Source organism: Belonocnema kinseyi, chromosome 3, assembly GCF_010883055.1.
Source record: "Belonocnema kinseyi isolate 2016_QV_RU_SX_M_011 chromosome 3, B_treatae_v1, whole genome shotgun sequence".
NCBI classification, from domain to species: Eukaryota; Metazoa; Arthropoda; class Insecta; order Hymenoptera; family Cynipidae; genus Belonocnema; species Belonocnema kinseyi.
Window position 1 is genome coordinate 96,300,899 of NC_046659.1, and position 7,545 is coordinate 96,308,443.

The 7,545-nt window shown below is 30.0% G+C and overlaps 1 protein-coding gene across 3 annotated transcripts in view; it reads left to right on the forward strand.

The window, feature by feature from the left end:
- Nucleotides 1–7,545, forward strand: part of LOC117168869 (glycogen-binding subunit 76A) — a 158,061-nt gene that overhangs the window by 70,623 nt on the left and 79,893 nt on the right. The window contains exon 2 of one of the 3 annotated variants that reach the window (XM_033354753.1): nucleotides 2,189–2,312. The exons of 1 other annotated variant lie outside the window; for it this stretch is intronic. The gene's annotated coding sequence lies outside the window, so the exon portion shown is untranslated. The remainder of the gene's footprint in view (nucleotides 1–2,188; nucleotides 2,313–7,545) is intronic. One more of the 3 variants, XM_033354752.1, reaches the window with a different exon arrangement.

Here is a 7,545-nt window from a genome sequence, read left to right on the forward strand (position 1 = left end):
TTGAGAGTAGGAGGGAGATTTACTAATTTTAAGAGTGAGGGCGAATGCCCAGGACCTGAAGGCGTGTTAAAATATGAAAATGCAGAAAAGAAGAGAAGATTTTCGGAGACAATTTGGTATTGTGCAAAAGAAGAGATTTATTGTGCGTTAAAATCTAACTAAGTGAGGCGAGCCTGAAGGGCCTTGTGTGAGGGTGCGCATACCTATCATTTTTCAGGGATTAGGACTCGGTCCTCGATATTTTCGAGAACTTCACCTAGAGAGCAATAAAAAGTCGCGAATAAAAAAAATGAAAGTCTAGAGTTCGATGGTAGTAAAATTAATCTTAAAAGACTCAACGCAGGCACGCTTTGAGCAGAGATACGAAATTATAAGAAATTAAGGTCTCAACCATTTTTGTCATTGAGGTCTTTAATATTATTAATTTTTTCCTTTGCTACATTAATATTTTAAACAAAAAATAATTTTTTTAACTTTAACAAATAATAAAATCAATAATATGAGCAAAATAAATCACAAAAATATAAAGTTCGAACTGCTTTCAAAATGTATCTCAAAATTAAATTTTATTCATATTAAACTACATATTTTTATGACTTTTTCTTTTTTTAGATAATTAGTAATATTTAGACTTATTTTTTTATATCTTTTTTTCTGTATATTTGTAAACAGCATCAAGTTTTTAATTATTTTTGCTTTTTCTTAATGCAATTCAATGAAAAAGACAGACCTACTTTTTGTGGCGCCATCTGTTGGATTAGTTTAACCGACAATTCCCCTCCGGATCGGAAGAAAAGAGAAAAGTGGGGCGATGCATGGGGCTGGTTTTCACTGATTAAAAAGAAAAAGAATTTTATTGAAAAAAGATCAATGAATTCAATTTAAATATCTAACAAAAACAAATTGATTGAACAAAACACATTTTTTCTGCCTTAATGGTTTGAAATGAAGTTAAACCTAGAATTCTTCAAACTTTTTAATTCTAATTTGGAAACATTAATTTAGTTTAGCTTACTCAGTTTAGTTTAATATATAATATATGGACCAAAAGGAGAATGTTTGAAATTATTGTAATAATTTGTGTCTTGCGAAATGTTAAAGAATAAATGTCAGTTCGGTAAACTCTAATAATGCAGATTAAATTGTCCAAATGTACAGTAAAGATTTTCAAAAGTAATCATTAATGCACGTGGTGTAATTATTGAAAACTATTCTGTCACACATTCAGGAAAAATTGGATAAAGTTTCATGCTTGTTAAGTAATGTTTGCAAATGTAAAGTCAAGCAAACTTTAAATTATGCAATGACAATAATTCCCTCAAATTTGGTTACAGAATGATAAATTTCGGTTATTCTTTCTAGGTAAAAAATGTATTGTTCACTTAAAGGTTTGGTGAAGTTTTAAATGAATTATAGAGAAAAATTAATTTTGGTTATGTTATAATCTCCTGCCTACTTTATGAAAGTTTTGCCACTGTAAGCGAGCTTTTCATTTTTCTTATGTTAGTTCATTCGACAGTTTGGTAAACCGTTAGTCATGCAGTATCTTTCATCGCCTCGACGATCTTCCAGGATCGTCTGCAAGTACGGAGCACTTCGAAGATATTCACCAATTTTCTAATTTGGAAAAAACTGTTGAATTTTTAAATTGCTTACAGTCCTCGTTGTCGTTTTGTATTCATTAATAAATATTAGTTTGTAAAACTGCAAAATAAAATAAGATTTCATTGAAGTAGGAAATTAGAAATGTAATTATCACGAATCGAAGTTGACGCCCCTGATATAAACCTGAGTGCTGCCATTTTAGTGGTTTTTGTCATGTTAGGGGTTTTCCTACTCAATTTTTAGCTTTTTCTTCTGTTGAGTGGGCTGAAAATATTGTTTTCCACGTATTTAGTAAGAAAAACTGGGTTTAATTGATTAATGAGGAAATTTATTATTTGTAAGAAATGAAAAAAATTGTTCAGTAAAATAAATTCTTTATATTCCCAAAACCTTATATCCTCGTGATCATCACTTTTTCGTACCTCATTCCTTTTTGAAATTATAATTTGTATTTAAAAATTTTAATTTATGATATCTTGAATAGTTTAAAAATTTTAAGTATTGAGTGTGATGAATGAAAATTCATAAAAGTTATAAATGGTCAAATTTTAAAAACTATTCTACATATCGAAAAAATTGTCAGCAGGTATTGTTCGGGCATACCAATCGATGTATTGTACCGCGCATGTTATGCGAGATTGATGAGCCGGTAAGCGCGTCGACTCGGCGTTAGTCGCCGTCTTCAGACTTGTTTTGCAGCAAATGAGGTTAGTGATAAAGCTTTTGAATACCTAACTGCAAAATTTGTATACGATTAAGATTTATTAAATATTCTATTAAACGATTTCTAAATAAATTATGTATTTAACATTTATTTGCCTTTCATTTTTGTATCTTCAGAATAATATTTGAATTTTATGTATACAATAAGTCAGGATTTTTAGGTAATTTCGTTATTTTACGCCTGATTTCAATTTAAAATATTATAAAGCATTTTAAATGATTTTTAAAAAATTCAAAAAAGTTTAAGGATCTTCATGTAATTTAAAAATATGTTTAAGTATTAAAACAGATTTTCAGGACTTATTTGATTTAAAATTTTTTAAAGTTTATAATTGAATTTCAAAAGATTTCATAATATTTAAAAGAGTTCCAGATATTTTAAAAGAATTTAAGAGATTTTAAGTAATTTTTGAGAATTTTAAAGGAATTTCAGTACAATTTAAATGAGTTTTAAGATTTTAAAGTAATTTTTAAATATAAATAATGTTCTTGAATTCTTTAAAGTCTGTTAAATCTCTTAAAATCTTCGTAAATTTTTAGAAATCATTTAAAATCGATTAATTTCTTAAAATATTTTCGAATTTATTTAAAATCTTCTTTAATTAAATAAAATATTCATTCATAATTTGTAAGATTTCTAAAATTATTATATTTTATTATTATTTATTATTATATTTCGTGTATCTTTAAAAAATAATTTTGAACGAAATTATGGGAGGTTCATCTGAGAGCCATGCGTATGGTTGATTTACCCCAACCAAATTCTGTCTGACGCAGCCATCTTATGTTTAGAAATATCTATTAGAACATATGACTGAAGAAGTAATATTGCTTCAATATTTATGGTATAGGTAAAATACGCAGACCGTATCGCTGTAGCTGAGCGAGCAATACATTATGGTTGGATTAACCAGAATTATGCGTGTATCGTCGAATTATTTCTTTCAGTGAAGTATGATGATAGTATATGTAGCTCTATTCTTGATGATATGATATAATGAGACATCTGAAATAAGTATAAATTAGAGATCCAGAATCATTCTTTTCATATCATAAAAAATATTGTTAGCAGCTTTTAGGACGAATTAATATTATAAATAATTTATGATTAAATACTTCATCTACATAAAAATTTCACTAAATGTTTGTAACTTTATATGATAATAACATTATATGGTGAGAAATCAATGATTCTGGATCTCTTACCTCTATATAAGATGAATATAGATTTTTCATTATCGGTCTTCGTGATGTAATGATTTCTCATAACGCCGAAAAAGACGGAAGATTATTTTTAATTCCGAAGTGTATTTTGTGAGGAAAAATTGATCCAATTTCTGTGGGCCTTCCAAATTCTAGTAACGCACTTTTGCGTTGCACTCGCGAACAATCGTTAATACACTCTGAAAATCTCTCTAATCACTCTAAAATCTCTAGAATCACTAACTTTTTATGTTATCGGACGAGCTGTTATTGATGATCCATTATTTTTATCCTCTTGCTATGTATCTTTCAAAACAAATGAGTGCCGATCCATGCTCAATACTTTAACCATATTTAAGTATATATGAAGTATGGGCTATAATTTATGTATACCTAAGTATATCCCATAGTTCATACATACTTCATTGATACTTCAGCTATACTTGAGATATACTTAAGCTATACTTTATCTATACTTCTTCAATATACTTAAAGTATGGGATTGTATCATATACCATACATTTTCAATACTTCAAAAAGTCCGTGATTGATCACTCCCGTAATTATGATTTATAAAAAAGAGTTTTGAATAAAATCTTAAAATAAACAACGTTTTTGAAATTGATGATAACGGGTCCATGAAAATGTTATTGTCATTCTTTTAAAATGTAGCCTTCAACGAGAGTATGTTAAGTGCCGTACACAGAATAAAGTAATGATAAAATTTGTTGCTAGAAATTTTTTAGAGGAATAACGTTTTATTCAGACAACTTCGCGTTTTCAAAACACATGTGTTGTCATGAAAAAACAAAAGAAAGTTTAACCGATATTTGGTTAAAGTTTATCCTGTAAAGTTAATTTTTGTTGCGGCGAATCTTTCATCGGAAATCGATGTAAAGTTTATCTTCTGTGTCTTCTGTGTATCAGTGATCTCTTTTTCTTTTGCGCCTCTGTCTCACTCTCGTCTCTCTGTGTCTGGAAAAAGATACGAAACGCCTACGCAAGCCTTCTCAGTTCATAACTGTATACCCGACCTACGCCAACAACATAGCCGAAGTCTCAAGACTACTATTCCTTTTTTTTAAAAAAAAAAAGGATGCTGTTAAAAATACACCATCGCAGACGGTTAATGTCGCACTTTCTTAAATTAGCATACACTGACACAAGAATTAATTTTTGTTGAGAATATTGATATTTACAGTTGGACGATGTCAAAATGCCTAAATTAGTTGAATCGCGTGAGCTAAGAAAACAAATAATTAAATATGTGGTTTAAAATCCAAAAAAGTACAAAAAATTGAAATCAGTTAATATCTTCTGTTCTCTTTTATCATGTTAACATTCAAATATTTGAAAATTTAAAAAAATATTTCTATTGCTTGGAAAATGATGTGGAATTTGTTAAATGTACAGTTTTTGCTACTGAATAATAATAAAAAATTATAAATTCAAGAAACAAATTTTAGATCAATTTACACTTTTTGTTAAACTACCTTAAATATCGTCCGTTTTACTTATTTTTAAGCGATTTTTTGTACATAAAACCATAAAACCATTTGAAAGACATAGTATGCCCCCCCTCCATATCGGTGAGCGAGTGGGGGAGGCACGCTTATCAATGTTATCCCGTGTTACCAGCGAAAAAAAAAGTAAAGAGCTCAAGGAACAGTTTTCAGGCTTGCTTAGGGAGGGAGACATATTATTTATTAAATGTTTTTTTTGGGTTACCCCCCAACCCCAGTAAATGTGAAACCTCTTCCCAGAGCTCTTTTATAGTTTTTCGCTGAAAAACAGAATAAAATTAGTAAGTATGTACCCACTATCCCCTCTGAGAAACATTTTTTCCTAATAGACCAAAATTATAGCATGTTTCTTCGATTCGAGCATAGGGCTCAGCCCAACAAAACTTCTTTTTGCTATTTTCAAAAAACTCGTAAATTGAGTATAACTCTTTTTTTCTTATTTTTATTTTTTGATTATTGTTGCCTGGAAAAAAACTATAGAAACATATAAAAAATTTTTCATAATTTTCAAGGCAATATGGAAGTTTTTGGGAATTTTCAAAAATTTGGATTTTCAAATAAAAAAGAGAACAAGATATTAACAGATTTCAACATATTTTTATTAATTTTTTCGTATACCACCCTGCACAATTTTTTCCGCCAGCTTAAACGATTCAACTACATATTTAGCATTTTCACTCCGCCCTAGTCCTTAAGTATGGTTAAGAGAGATAAATAGATTAGGTTCCTTCAAGCCTAGGCGAGAGGGAAACAACTCTTAAAAATGCAGTCCAGCGGAGTTGGATTACCCCGTATGAATCTGAAGTACTTTTTTATTATTTCGGATTACAAGTGTATTCTCTAGTATTACAAGTGGATAGCTCTGCATTGCAAGGATATTATCATAGATTGCAAGTGAATTTTCTCGAATCACAGGTGAATTACACGAGATACCGAGCTTTTGCTTCATTTCGTTGCTGCCAGTAAAATAAACAAAATGTTGATCCAGTGATTAATGTAACTTCAGATATTATTTAATTTCATTCAAATCTAAAGATAGCAGATTAAATTTTAGTAAAAAAGAATTTTTCTACCAACAATGAAATGGAATGAAATGTACGGTCCGGACCCTGTTACAAATGTATTATTTGGAAGTACATGTGGATAACCTGGGATCGCAATTCGATTACTTACACTAAAAAAAGTTCTAGTTAAAGTTACTAGACGCGCCTGGTTAAAAAATTTCTATTTATTTTAATTCGAAATTATGGTTAATATTACTAGAAAATTCTAGTTAATGAACTCTGGTTGGTTTTTTCAGGTTAAAACTCTTCTGGTTAATATTTCTGGTAATAGAAGTGTCGCGATCTTTTGTCGATTTCCAGAAGTCTGTCTTTTGTCTCATGTCATTTTGCTGGATGTATCCATTGACGCTTTGGCGAAAATTTCTAATTCTCGAATAATCGCGATTTGTTAATTGTATTTTCATTTATATAAGCATAAACAATTATAGTAAACCGTGAATTCAGCTGTGTCATGATCAGAAATTGCGTGTTATCTATCTAAACATCAGTGCTACAGGAATATTTCCATACCACACGGAAAAAAAATTCTTGAGGCGAACGAGTGAATAGAGTTGTTATAGAAATATATTAACTTACAGTAGCCAATTTTTCGTCTGGTATCGCGAAAATGAATTTCCCTGAAATCCGTGTAATGCATTTGAAGGTCAAGTTTGTTGTTTTTATCGCGTTTCTTGATATTTCAATATAGTTATCGCCTACAATCGAAACAAATGAAAATTATTTTTACTGCATCATAAATTCCATTTAATATTAACAATCGCGCACATTTTAAGTGGTAAAAAGCGTTTAATTGTCCAAAGTAAATCTCAACTGTCACTGCTCCCGATTAGACCGTCGCTATTTTATTTCGCTGCTCCCATAATGCACCGGCGCTCTTCCGACAATTGCTTCAGGCACCTATTCTTAATATCCCCATTATAGCTATACTTATTAGGGGTTTGACTATACGATATCCCTGGTATATGGAAAATGGTCAAGGATATTCATTTTCGCTGATTTAGGGATCTTTCTAAATTCCTTCGTTCGTTTTCAGCCTAATGTTTGGCTATAATAAGGAATAATATCCCTGTCACAGCTCAATTTTTTTTACCGTGCAGGCACAGATTTTTTGGGTGTCTATGAAAAGTATTCTCTAAAATATTAACATTGTGAAAATAAACAAATAAAGTGAATGTTGGAGAATGTGGGTATTGACCAAGTGATCTACATGTATGTGATGTAAAATCACGAACAAAATAGTCTTAACGAATAGTTTCAGAAACAGAACGCATACAAAATACGCTACTTTTGCTTCGAATGTTGTATCTTCCGCCATTTATTACTTTATACGAGGGTAGTTCAATAAGTCCTTAGAATGAAGTATAAAAACAATTTTTTTTGGGTAACTTTTTTTTTATTTTTCAACATAATCTCCTTGGAGCTCTATA